This window comes from Schistocerca serialis, chromosome 3 (genome assembly GCF_023864345.2).
Source record: "Schistocerca serialis cubense isolate TAMUIC-IGC-003099 chromosome 3, iqSchSeri2.2, whole genome shotgun sequence".
In the NCBI taxonomy this organism is placed as follows: domain Eukaryota; kingdom Metazoa; phylum Arthropoda; class Insecta; order Orthoptera; family Acrididae; genus Schistocerca; species Schistocerca serialis.
The window spans coordinates 830424392-830439570 of NC_064640.1; positions in this window are offsets into that span (position 1 = coordinate 830424392).

The window sequence follows — 15179 nt, forward strand, 5'->3', positions numbered from 1 at the left end:
CTTCCAACTGCGATTTTTCTAGTACAATCTTAATGTTATGCTTTTTATTACTATCTTCTAAAGGATCCGTATTGAAGATGGTGGTGATCCTTTCCCGAGAACATTGTTTTAAATCATATCCCAAATTTTCAACGTTTTCATTCTTTACAATGCCGTCGACTACCATGTTGCGACAGACGATAAATTTACCATTGTAAACCTAGCTGAAGAGAAGAGATAGTGTCCATACTTTCTATTAGTGTCAAAACGTTTCTCAGATGACGAATCCCGTCGGCATCGCCGAAGTCACGGGTGCCGCAGAGAAGCTGTTTCTGTAGAAGGCTACCGCTAGCGATAAACTGGAAACCCAGGTTGGAATCCTGGTCCAGCACAACGTTTCATATGTCACAACTGGGCAATACATCTATACCCATTGCAGCTGATGGTATCAGATTCAAATTCAGTGAATATTGCACAATATTCCATATAGCAGCTGATCGTCAAATCACATGTAAATTTCTGTAGAAAACTGGCGAAGAAGGTGGGATGTGTTATGTCTCACTGTAGCACGAAAATTGTTCTAGTTAGCACATGCGTATTTTAAACGTAAACTTCTCGATTAAATGCCCATCTAAGTAGGCCAAATTTCGCCCACGGCCTACTTCGCCGGCCGGTGTGACCGAGCGGTTCTAGGTGCTTCAGTCTGGAACCGCGCGACCGCTACGGTCGCAGGTTCGAATCCTGTCTCGTGCATGGATGTGTGTGATGTCTTTAGGTTAGTTAGGTTTAAGTAGTTCTAAGTTCTAGGGGACTGATGACCTCATATGTTAAGTCCCATAGTGTTCAGAGCCATCTGAACCATTTGAGCCTACGTCAATAAGAAATACAATACTAGTCCAACTCGTTACTTGTTGCGAATTACTGTGCGTGCGCACCTGTTAAAAGAGTTTTTCCACGTGTTTTCCTCGCATTTGGATGCACTATTGCATTCCTCTCTGCAGTGCGGTACGAATTTTTGCAAAAACACCCGGCGAGCTCGTAAATTTTGACAATGCGGTATAATTCCTTTCTCCGGTGCTTCAACCATATAAAGACGAGTGCTGTAAATTTCACTTCTGAGATGACCCCAGACAGAAAAAGCCAGAGGATTGAATTCAGGCAAAAGCAAAGGTACAGGGCGTGTTCTACCTATCCCCTTTCGGATCATATTGGCGCGTTACATCTCTTATATCAGCAGCGAAATATTCTTGTGCCTCAATATGCATATACCAAACTCTGCAATGTTGCGGAAGGAGAACAACCACAAACATTCATGAATGCCCAGTTAGATGCCAGTTTAATTTAAAAGTACATTCCAAATACATTTATACTAAATTGGGCAATTTTTCATAGTGACACCAGAGGCGGATCGCAGTCATACATTCGCAATTATTGCGTAAACGTTTCGTTTCCGAACCCAGTTTTACTAGAACTTTTTTATTTCTGCCACTGATCACTTTCGTCAATTTTAGTCTTCGCTGCTAATTCTAATAAACCCTGTATATGTAGATGTACTTAACATAAAATGGCCGATACCTAATGATCTTGAGTTTCTAAGGAATCTACCACAGAATATACGTGCCTGTTATTGTACACGAATATCATCGAAACCAAACGTGACTGTATCGGCGGGGCTGTGGTCTTCTGGGACGTGTCCACCTACTGCGCTACCAAGTTGTGCCGCCTCCTGACTGTACATTCTTCACAGGTCTCCTCAAACAGTGAAGGAAAACACTGCAACATTTCCTTATACAATGAGAAAGCTGATTCCCTCCTACGCACGGATGTTCTGAGCTGCTGTACTAACACTGATGAACTCGCTCGCCGTCAACGGACAACATTAAACTTGCAGAAAAGAAAGAAAGTAGGCACTACAGCTTCCTGATGCTTTACTGGCAGCACGGAATGTCACGGCCACCTGGAACTACTCAGTAACTGTCCGCTGGTGTAGGCTGGAAGGCTCATAAATACACAGCAGCTTGGGCGGGAGACCACTTACCAGCATTGGTCAAGAGGGTCTGGTAAAGGGGTACTACTGCAACCGGCTATAAAACACGGACCGTCCGCCCACAACCTCGTGGACAGCTTCGAGAAAAGACGCTCTCCTGCAACACCACCGCTCTGCTCGAAACTTGTAACATGAACGTCACCTTTCACACGTGCTATAAAGACAATTAGTTAATGTTTCTGTCTGCAAGAAAAGATATAATACAGTGTGAAAAACAAATACACATCAGTAGCCAATCATAAAGTTATATTAACATCTGTACATTTCGAGAAATTAACTCTGATCGTCAAGTAGTTCATATATACGGCGTCAACGTAAGCCTCCATATGGGAGACATTCAGATCTACAGTGCCATGTTTGGTTCTTGTTGTAGTCTACAATCCGAAGACTAATTTGGTGCAGCTCTCCACGTCAGTCTATCCTGTGCAGGCCTCCTCATCTTTACATAGCTGCTGCAATTTGCACCCATTTGACCCGCTTGCAGTAATCTACCCTTGGTCCCCCCTCTATAATTTTTAACCCCCACCCTCACTTCCCTCCGTTACGTCAGAGCGAGATGGCGCAGTGGTTAGCACACTGGACTCGCATTCGGGAGGATTACTGTTCAAACCCGTGTCCGGCCATCCTGAATTAGGTATTCCGTGATTTCCCTAAATTGCTTTTTGCATATGCCGATATGGTTCCTTTGAAAGGGTACGCTCGACTTCCTTCCCCATCCTTCCCTAATCCGATGGGGTCGATGACCTCGATGTTTGGTCCCCTCCCCAAATCAAACCAACCAACCAACCAATCAACCCCCCATTAGCAAACTCACAATTCCTTGATCCATCTGGAAGTATACATTCAACCGATTATTTCTTTTAGTCAAACAGTACCATAAATTTCTTTCCTCCCGAGTTCGCGCAAAGTCCCAGGCGACTAGAAAAAAGCATGTGTGGCTCATCTACATAAGAAGGGTAAAAGAACGGACTCGCAAAACTACAACCAATATTCTCATCTTCGGTTTGCTGCAGAATCCTTGAATATATTCTCGGTTCGAATGCAATAAATTTTCTTGAGAGCGAAACGCTTGTCTCCACGAGGCAGCATGGTTTTACACAACATCGCTCTTGCGAAACTCAGCTTGCCCTTTTCTCACATGATATGCTGCGAACTATGGATGAAGGGCGACAGGTAGAATCCATATTTCTAAACTTCCGGAAAGTATTTGACAAGGCGACCCATTGCAGGCTTTTACGAAGGTACGAGCATATGGAACACGTTCACAGATCCGTGAGTGGCTCCAAGACTTCTTAACTTATAGAACCCAATATGTTGTCCTCGAAGGCAAGTGTTCATCAGACACAAGTGTATCGTCAGGAGCGCTCCAGAGGAGTGTGATAGGACCGCTGTTGTTCTCTATATACACTTAACAGCCAAACATTATGATCACAGACCTACTACCGATATAAACCCGTCCAGGCAATAGTAGTGTCACTTGGTGAGGAATGACTGCTAGCAAGACACACGCACGGAGCATGTAGTATCAGTGAGCTTGCTGTCCGTGGGTAGCATGGGGAAGGTGCGCGTTCTATCTGAATTTGAGCGAGGGCAGATTGTGATGGTCCGGAGACTCGGCCTCACTATTTCGGAAATTTGCACGACTTGTCGGGTGCTCGAGGAGTGCTGTGGTGCGTGAACTCAACACGTGGCGCCACGCGGGATTAGCCGAGAGGTCATGGCGCTGCAGTCATGGAGTGTGCGGCTGGTCCCGGCGGAGGTTCGAATCCTCCCTCGGGCATGAGTGTGTATGTTTGTCCTTAGGATAATTTAGGTTAAGTAGTGTGTAAGCTTAGGGACTGATGACCTTAGCAGTTAAGTCCCGTAAGATTTCACACACATTTGAACATTTCAAGACGTGGCGACAGGGCGGCCACCCCTCATTACAGCTTATCTTCACGAATCAGCATGGCTTTACCCAACATCGCTCTTGCGAAACTCAGCTTACCCTTTTCGTCGTAGGCTGGGCAGACTGGAAGGACAGGGGCGAACTGGGGCCGAACTAATATCAGACTTTAATGCTGGGCAGAGAACAAGTGTGTCTGAACACTCAGTGCACCGAACACTTCTAACGATGAGCCTTTGCAGGCGACGACCCACGACATACATCGACAACTACAACTGAAATGGGCACATGAACGTCGGCACTGAACGTTGGTGCAGTGGCAGAGCGTTCCATGGTCTGATGAATCCCGATACCTTCTTCATCTTGCCGATGGGAAGGCGCGAACCCGTCGTCTTCCTTGGGAACAGCTCCCTGACACCTGCACTGCGGAACGGAGTGTGGCGGCGGCTCCATTATGCTTTGGGGACCTTTCACGTGGGCATCTATGGGTCCAGTGGAGTTCGTGCAAGGCACCATGATGGCCTAGTCGTAACGAACACAGGTTTGCAGTCACGTACACCCCTTCATGACGATCATGTTTCCCGACGGCAGTAGCACTTTTCAGCAATATAATGCCAGGAGTGTGATGGAGAGGTTCTAGGAACACAGTGGTGAGACCCGATTGAAGTACTGCCACCCCCCCCCCCCCCCAACTCGACAGATCTGAGCACGATCGAACACATGTGGGATGTGACTGAACGTGGCGTCAGAGCTCATCGTCCCCCTTCCAAGAATTTAAGGAGATTAGGTGACTTGTGTGTGCAGATGTGGTGCCATCTCCCTCCAACGACCTACTAAGGCCTCATTGCTTCTATGACACGACGCGTCGCCGCTGTCATCGGCGCCAAAGGTGAACATACCAGCTATTACGTAAGTGATCATAATGTTCTGGCTGATCAGTATACATAGATGATCTGGCGGACAGAGTGGCAGCAGTTTGCGCTTGCTTGCTGATGATGCTATGGCGTACTGTAGTGTGTCGAAGTTGAGTGACTGTAGAAAGATAGAAGCTGTCTTGATTACTGATGCTCCAGCTAATCGGGCCCCCACAATCTGCCCTCTTTGGACCTCTGTTAGATCTTTCATTGCAAGTCGACCTCGGCCTCTGAATGCAAATACGAAGTATGCACTATTCGTAAACAACATGCACTGATGCCTAGTCCGTACTGAACACGCACAGTCCAGCGCGACACGTGCATTACCTCCGTTGTTGACCATCAAACACAAACCATCCCACTACTACCACTGCTCACATTATTTTGCCTATCCCCTGTACGACACCACACATTCCACTGACTCATCTCGCACAAACGCTAATATTTCATCTGTCACTTCTTTCTCACTCTGCGTTTCCTTGCGTTTCTTTCTGACGAAATGTCAACTTCGGCAACTGTTGTTGTAGATACAATTCAATGTTTGCTTTGTTTATCGTTGCCATTGCTCTGCTTTGTATCAGCACCATTAGCACTGTAGTCCTGTTGTGAGTTACTCGTCGACTAAGCAGTTCAACTGCGCTCTCTAACCCGATGTTGTGCTCGCCACTGGATACCTCTAGATCCACTCCCTCTTGCAATTAACAGCCAATATTGTGGTTGTACGGTAAACAATATGTGGGGCGTCGAATGCCGTGAACATCATTGGCCTTTAGCGATCTCGCACTCAAGGGATTCCTTGTAAGTCTAGTGTTCATTACTTCACGTCATGTCTCTGCACATTGTTACTCCCACACTTGTATGTCATGCCTATCTCGATCTTTGACTCATTAATCCCGGAGTCAAGGAATATGACACTTTTACATTTTGTTGATAGCACAGCTCTGAATTTTTCTACTGTAAGAATAAGTTGCAAGTCTTTGGATCAACCTGATATTTTGTCAAGATATAGCGAGATGTTATTGCAGTTTTTATCGGACAGATCTTCCTCATACGCTAGTGGCCATTAATACTCCAACGCCAGGAACGATAGCAAATAATAAATTTTTACTTATATGTTTACCAGTAACTCCCCGAGTTATTAAAGAATCGAGCTCACAGGTATAAAACAGCTTCCAACATCTGATTGCTTCAGAAATGAGTTAATGTGTTAAATATTTGACGTTAAGCATGTAAGCTAGAGAAGTTCAGATATTGCGCTTAAAGTTTGTTGGAAGTCGCTAACTGCTCTCATTATGAAACAATGGACGAATATAATCTAGGTAATTTGAGCTCCATTTTAAGCAAAAGCAAAGTTTTTCACGCATATCAACATTTATGACATCATATCTCTTAAACTATGTGTCTTACCATGATATAATTTTTCAGACACATTCGGTGATAAACGTAAGTACTGTCTGTAAAGTTTGTTCCGAGTAGAGTTTGTAGTAAAGAAACAATGAATTACAACATCATGTCCGAAGTTGAAGTTTTACTGCGCTCAATTCTACGCTACGCGAAAGATGCTTTTTCCTGCGTCTAAATGTCTGTGATGTCATATCTCTTGAGTCATGTGGGGTACAAAGATAGCCGGCTACTGGTGGCCGAGCGGTTCTAGGCGCTTCAGTCCGGAACCGCGCTGCTGCTGCTGCGGTCGCAGGTTCGAATCCTGCCTCGGGCATGGATGTGTGTGATGTCCTTAGGTTAGTTAGGTTTAAGTAGTTCTAAGTTCTAGGGGATTGATGACCGGAGATGTTAAGTCCCATAGTGCTCAGAGCCATTTGAACCATTTTTGGTACAAAGATATAATTTTGCACGCACATTCAGTAGAGTACAGGGGTCAGACAAAAATTTAGAAACACTGCGAGAAATGCATGCTTGAATATGAATGCATATGTTAGTCAAGGCTGCAAGTTGCGGTGTTGTATTTGACCACGAACGGTCCCTGTGCAATGTCCTCAATACGTTACAAATGTCAGTCGTGCTCAGAACAGTGTACTGTGCAACTGTGTGCGCATTATGTCCGAGCTAAGTGAATTCGAACGTGGGCAAATGGTTGGGCTTGTCCATAACCAACGTAGCAGAGGTGTTTGCTGTTTCTAGAGGCACCATATCGAAGATGTATACCGCATACAGGGAAAGCAGGAAATCACCGTCCGCTCAGTCACAACGCGGAGGAAAGTGTGTGTTGAGTTATCGTGACGAACGGTCATTGAAGAAAATTGTGACGAAAAATAAGAGAACGACGGGCGCAAAAGTCACTACAGAACTGAATGTCGCACTAGTGAACCCTGTCAGTACCAAAGCAACACGTAGGGAGCTCCATAATCAGGGAGTCGCAGAGTGATGCAAATCCGCGTAGCAGAAAAAACGTGGTGCCGTAGCAATAAAATCTGGACTATGGGGCAATGTAAGAAAGTAATTTGGTAAGTGTTCTTTCACACTGTTTCCATCTTCTGGCCGAGCTTACGTCCTAATAGTGAAACGTGACGGGTGTTCGGTGATGATTTGGGAAACCACATCGTGGTATTCTATTGGCCCTATGGTTACTCTCCCACAAGGATTAGAGTGTGTGACGATTTTGGCTGAGCAGACCATCAAATGGTACAGTGTTTGTTCGACAATGGTGATACTGTGTTCCAAAATGACCGTACACCTGTTCACACAGCTCGCTTCGTCCAGGACTGGTGTTCTGAGCACGAGGCCAGCACAGTCAACAAATCTCAATATTATTGAGTCATTGTGATCTTCTTTGGAAAGTAGTGTGCGTGATAGTTACCTGAACTTGCCACTGTTTTGTAGGAAGAATGGTATAGGATTGCCTTGAAAAACATACAGGGCCCATATTTATCCATTCGGAGACGACTGGATGCTGTTCTTAATACCTATCACTTTCCTACACGGTATTAGGCGTGGTAATGTGTTGCGCTTTCAATGTTTTCATACCATTGTCCAGCCCCTGTACGTGGATACTGTCTGGAAACTGTTTTGGGAATAGAGTTGGTAGCAAAGATGTAATAAATTAAACGAAAGGTCTGACACTCAAGTTTTACTTCATGAACAGCAAAAATGTAATAATCAAAAAAATGGTTCAAATGGCTCTGAGCACTATGGGACTTAACATCTGAGGTCATCAGTCCCCTAGAACTTAGAACTACCTAAACCTAACTAACCTAAGGACATCACACACATCCATGTCCGAGGCAGGATTCGAACCTGCGACTGTAGCGACCGCGCGGTTCCAGACTGAAGCGCCTAGAGCCGCTCGCCCACAGCGGCCGGTAATGTAATAATCGACAAACCTTTTCCTTTTATAGTTTTGTGAGAGGTGTCCGCGAGAAAAAGTTTCGAAAAGGTTTGAAATTATGTGTAGAGTGTGTTGGAAGTCGCTAAGTGCTCTCATTAACAAATACTGGATTTATAAATCCAGATATTTCGCGAGGTCAGCTACGCTATCTCAAAACGAACGCACAGTTTCTTCTGTAATATGTGTCTTATTGTGTTCAACTTTTAACATAAAATTGTACCTTTTAAAGAGTAGATTGCGACAACATTTTAAATTTTTTAATAATGTCAATAATTACGCGAAATATTAAAAATAAAATTTTTGTTTCCCCTGGAAGCCGTTAGAAAGGCAACTTGCAAGTAGTTCCTCCAAGTTTCAGGGTTGCACGACAGTCTCTTAGTTATATAAATTGTAGTAGGAAGAATATATGATTCCTTAATTCAGTTGGGAGTGTACAGGATGCGAAATTTAGTAGACAGAAAAAACGGCTATAGCCTGGCCGGGCTCGACTCCAATTGAGCTTGGATGACAGATACAAACACGTCACTCCTTGTTGCCTTAACTCTGTTCCAGTGTTAATTAACGTAGTGGTTGGCCAATACTTCGGCAATCTGTGGCCAAATGTTTTCAGTGGGTGAGAGGTCTAGAGAAGCGCTATCGAGGGCTACAGTCAAACTCCCTCTCTATCAAGGTAGGTCAAAGCAGCACGGGAAACATGCGGTCTCGTGTTATCTTGTTGAAGGTAATGTCATTGAGACCTCGAAGGCAAGACACAGGCGTCCTCCTGTACGAATACATTCGTGAAATCAGCTGTTGAGATTCTTTATTGACCGCTGCAACATCTCAGCTGGGATACTGTGAACTGCATCCAGAATTCTCTGTTTTAACTCATCCAGGGTACTTTGTCGAGTCGTGTAGACTTTGCTCTTGAGGTAGCTCTACAAGAAAAAAATCACAAATGGATAAATGTGGCGATCTAGCGGGCCAGGGAATGTTACCAAATCGTGAGATCACACAGTTGCCCAACAATCCTCGCATATATGACACTGACTGCCGTGCAGTGTGTGATGTCGCTCCGTCCTGTTGAAACCAGACTTCTTGAACGTTTGGAAAGTTGTTCAATGCAGGTGTAACGAAAATTCGTAACATCTCTACGAGGTGCACTCAAGTTCTAAGGCCTCCGATTTTTTTTCTAATTAACTACTTACCCGAAATCGATGAAACTGGCGTTACTTCTCGACGTAATCGCCCTGCAGACGTACACATTTTTCACAACGCTGACGCCATGATTCCATGGCAGCGGCGAAAGCTTCTTTAGGAGTCTGTTTTGACCACTGGAAAATCGCTGAGGCAATAGCAGCACGGCTGGTGAATGTGCGGCCACGGAGAGTGTCTTTCATTGTTGGAAAAAGCCAAAAGTCACTAGGAGCCAGGTCAGGTGAGTAGGGAGCATGAGGAATCACTTCAAAGTTGTTATCACGAAGAAACTGTTGCGTAACGTAAGCTCGATGTGCGGGTGCGTTGTCTTGGTGAAACAGCACACGCACAGCCCTTTCCGGACCATTTTGTTGCAGTGCAGGAAGCAATTTGTTCTTCAAAACATTTTCGTAGGATGCACCTGTTACCGTAGTGCCCTTTGGAATGCAATGGGTAAGGATTACGCCCTCGCTGTCCCAGAACACGGACACCATCATTTTTTCAGCACTGGCAGTTACCCGAAATTTTTTTGGTGGTGGTGAATCTGTGTGCTTCCATTGAGCTGACTGGCGCTTTGTTTCTGGATTGAAAAATGGCATCCACGTCTCATCCATTGTCACAACCGACGAAAAGAAAGTCCCATTCGTGCTGTCGTTGCGCGTCAACATTGCTTGGCAACGTGCCACACGGGCAGCCGTGTGGTCGTTCGTCAGCATTCGTGGCACCAACCTGGATGACACTTTTCGCATTTTCAGGTCGTCATGCAGGATTGTGTGCACAGAACCCACAGAAATGCCAACTCTGGAGGCGATCTGTTCAACAGTCATTCGGCGATCCCCCAAAACAATTCTCTCCACTTTCTCGATCGTGTCGTCAGACCGGCTTGTGCGAGCCCGAGGTTCTTTCGGTTTGTTGTCACACGATGTTCTGCCTTCATTAAACTGTCACACCCACGAACGCACTTTCGACACATCCATAACTCCATCACCACATGTCTCCTTCAACTGTCGATGAATTTCAATTGGTTTCACACCACGCAAATTCAGAAAACGAATGACTGCACGCTGTTCAAGTAAGGAAAACGTCGCCATTTTAAGTATTTGAAAGAGTTCTCATTCTCGCCGCTGGTGGTAAAATTCCATCTGCCGTACGGTGCTGCCATCTCTGGGACGTATTGACAATGAACGCGGCCTCATTTTAAAACAATGCGCATGTTTCTATCTCTTTCCAGTCCGGAGAAAAAAAATCGGAGGCCTTAGAACTTGAATGCACCGCGTACGTAACGATTGGCAATGACAGTTATTGTGTTTCCCTGTTCATTTGCGAAAAAATACGGTCCGATAATCCCGTGTTGTGAAACACCACACCATACTGTCACTTTACGAGCGTGTAAATGGCGCACACGAACGTCATTAGGATTTGTGCTTTCCTAGTAACGATAGTTCTGTTTATTCACATAACCTGTGAGATGAAAATGTGCCTCATCTGACATCCACAACTTGTTTAGAAACTCATCGTCATTGTTTATTTTCGTTGTCATTTGTTGACAGAATCCTAAACGTAACCGGTAATTGTTGTCCTTCAATTGTTGTACCATCTGTAGTTGTACGGATGAAATTTTAAATCAAGATGAAGAATTCTTTGAACACTCTCCCAGCACATTCCAATTACGAATTGCTTACGAATTGAACGCCGTGGGCGCCGTAAGACAGACTCGCGTACAACATCAATGGTCGCTGTGGAACGCGCACTTCTTATCATCCTGTTGGTTTCTTCTTGAGGGCAGATCCAGTCTTTTCAAAGTTATTAATCCAACATTTTATCGCGTGTTTCGACGGAACAGCATCATGACGTCCTAAATTATAGAAACGTCGAAACTCCCTCTGCGCCGCTACCAAAATATCATTGTTCTTATAAAACATTTTTATGGCTAACGCACGCTGTTGTCTGTTCCACTGATCCATGATCACTGAAATGGCGGACAGTTTACTCGCTGTCGCGAACCCGCAGTGCTGCCACCTGCCCACGGCTGCCACTACTCATTTAAAACATTCCCGTTACTCTGTGTCACCCTGTATTAGTCTCCCCAAACATTATCTTATGATGGAAGTGTTTTGATCAAAACTGTCAACTTGAGTCATTTACGAGTGTGCTAATCATTCTGATAATAGTGTAAAGTGTCAGGGAATCAGATTTCATCCGTAAGTGATTTATTCTTTCATGCAGGGTGTCCAAGAAATGTTGCGACAGACTTCAAGTGGTTGCAGAGGATATCTTGAGGAACAAATCGAGGATAGGAACCCTGATCCGGAAACGTCATCCAACGACCCCACAGAGCGTCCAAACTACAGGCACTGGAGCTTGCCACCAGACCACCCCTTCGGCAGCAAACGTGACTTTGTACGGTGACGGACCATAGGCTGAAAATAACGCGACGTTGTTTGCTACTCAGTGTTCGCGACTGATTTGCATGATCGCCAGTGGAGAAGATGCAATTAGCTGCTGCGTAGACAAGCCTTGTCTCCTATGAATGCGGTGCTCTGTTGCTTTGGTGGATTACGGTTTCAGACGGTGATCCAGGAGAAAAATAAGCTGCGGATGGAAAGCCTTCTCCGAAACAGTCATCCACCGAAGCCACAGAGTATAGCATTCGTGGAAGACAAGACTTTCTACGCAGCAGCTAGCTCTCTCTTCTCCAGTGGCGATCGCTGCAATCAGTCGCGATCACTGAATAACAAACAACATTGCGAGACGTTCCGCTTACGGTCTGTCAGCGTACAAAGTCACGATTGCTGTCGAAGGGGTGGCCCAGGGGTAAGCCCCGACGCCTGTGACTTGGACGCTCTGTAGCATCGTTCGATGACGTTTCCGGACACAGGTTCCTATCCTCGATTTGCTCCTCAAGACTGCCTCTACAATCCCTCGAAATTAGGAACACACTGTATGCTATACATAAATTTTGGTAACGCTGTCTACGTTTACTATAGTGTTTTTTATTTCTGTTATTTGACTTCAGATTTCCGATCAGCCCAATTCGAAAAGCTCTCTAGGTCAACGTTGCGAGGAGAAAAGATTGGAAACCGATCAAACAGCAAAATATGTTCTCCTCAGCATTTTCGGGAAGAGGACATAGACCGAACATCAGTTTCGTCAGTACTTATTAAGAAATATGATGGATTATGAAAACGGGATTTCCACATCAGGTTCTTCTCTTCTTGGTTATTCGGAAGTATAACAAAAAGGTAGTTACATTATTGTGACGAAATAGGTCGTATTACCGGATTAGATATAAATTTACAGCCATAAAAATCTGAAAATGCCTTTCCGACGGCGTATTATTCACAAAAGTACTACTGTAGAATGCCCACAATAGAAACTAAGAATAAGAAGAAATCGTAGTCAGGAGACTGTTAATGTCTTGGGGCATCTAACATGGCAGTACCGGCTTCAAAGTTAACGTACCGCGTAAGTCTGTAGCGTCATGTCTCCCCTTGTTATATCTCCGTGTGGGCTTCCGATCAATGCGAGCAGCAATACTGCAGAACGATAAATTGCAGTCTCGATACGCTACGATTCTGTTGTTATCGATGTCGAATTCCGACACGCGCTAGTAAACGTTGCCCGTTCTTACGTGAGGCGTAACACGATACAAAGAATATTCCAATGCGATTTATGAATGAGAAATCCGATTTGTAATCTTATTTTTATATACAGAATATAGAGCAGTAAATGGAATTACTCCTATCAACTTGCTTGTCGTTTCCAAATACGGGAAATATAGCTCTGCTGAAGTAATTTGCGATAAATTATGGCCAAAACTGATGATTATTTACTCTCATAATCTTCGTAGAACTTGACAGAGATTCCATCAGGCCCAGATGTCTGACTGAGTTTTAGGGATTTAAGCTACTTTTCAACACTACGAATACTGGTTATTATGTCTCTCATTTTAGCAGTGGTACGGCTTTCGAATAATAGCAGAATTCCTTGATTTCTCTTCGTGAGAGGAACATTTTAACACAGAAATCTACGGCTTTCGTTTTGGTATTTCCTATTTCGCCTACAGCATTAATGTATGTCCAATATTTCCTGAACTTTTCGGTCAGGTCCTGTCATAATATTTTGCCTTCTTAAGACTTCACCCATTGCTTGTCTGGTAGCCATTTAACATTACTCAATCTGTGTATTTACTATGTGTTTTGTATCTATTATACAGTAGGCGCTGTTTCTTAAGAAGCTTCCTGATTTTGTCTGCATATCTCCACCATGTTTAATTACTGAACTAGGTACCTGTTTTTCTAAAGCGTGTTTGGCTGTTTGTCTGAAACAGAGGAAGTCTAATAACTCTAGGTCTTTTCTGAGAAATAATGTAATCTCCTACTTACCCGTTTTGCTGAACATGTAGACCTCTCTGCATACTTTTCCTGCCCTTTGTACCTTGGTGATCATTGTTGCTGTAACTTCATCGTGGTTACTGTTCCTAGTCTCTATGTGAACGTCCCCAAAAGCTCGGGTCTGTTTGCTGTCAAGACTAGTATTTTTCCATTATGGGTAGAGTCGCGAATCATCTGTTCTAGTTACTTTCCAAAGAAGGTTTTTGTAACCTCTGCGTTACACCATAAGTTGGCTCGCGGAGTATATATGTAGATGTAATTACGTATTTCGTAGGAATTTCTCCTTCACACTTACGAGGCTGTAACTTGTTATTGTAATGTCATGGCGAAACGCTCTGCTGTTCAGTGTTAAATACTCAAACTCACAATAAATAACACAGTAGCTTTCATAACACTTTTTAACAAAGATTACGAGTCGTTCGATATAATGGTTGCTCAGATTCTTTGGGGTAATAGTCCTGTGGGCTTCTCACAAGCAGTGTATATTTGGTTACTGATGAGAGGCGGTAACTAAAAGGGACGTCAATCGTTCGAATAGAGATAGTGTGCGAGAATGATTCACACGGTACCGAGAAAATGGATAATCTGTTTCATTTCATTGTGTTTAAAAATACGAAATATTTATGGAACGTGTTTTCACCGAGGCATGTAGCGGGGCATTTTAGACGACATTTGTATCCAGGGTAAGAGGGAGGCTCTGATGTCCGTAAAGATATCTACATTAACGTTTTCCATGTTTTCTCCAAGTAATAGTTTACACGGGTGACAATGTGAAATGGTATTTGCTCCTTTTCCGAGATTCGGACCTGGGCTCCATCTGATGAACAAAAATGTCCGCCACACCGTCGGCTTGGTGGATGGGTATCTACGACATGAGAATATCACGTGCTAAAAGCTCAGATATCATCCAGATTGACCACGCGTAGGACGCTCTAGGCCGGTGGCTTGCAGCCTTGACATGGCCACCATGGGGCGTTGCTGACCCTCAGATGTTGCTTGCTCAGCAGTGAGAGGCCTTACTGCAAATCATGCTCGCAGTACTGATCCACAGTATGGAGGGACGTTCCGCATCCTGTAGTGTCGTACTAATGTTCTGCGTATCATCGGCGGAAGGACACACCGTACAGTGAGCCCCACGGCCCATTGCTGGGTTTCGAGTATACCTTGTCTTCCTATCTATGCTTTACGTTTGACAAAGTTTCCATTGCGCCTCCTAAGTGCACACATTATCGTTATACCACATGTTGTTTCGCGAATCTCCAAGATACCTTCCCAACTGAGAAGAGTGTGATACGCCCCTGATTCTGAGCAGCAACCAACTTGATGGTGTTCTTCAGTGACAGATGAATTCAAATGGAGAATATTTGTCGAATTTGTTTTAGAGGACACAGACAACAGATAGAAGCCTACAAGCCTGTCCGTTGCATATTATAGCTACTTT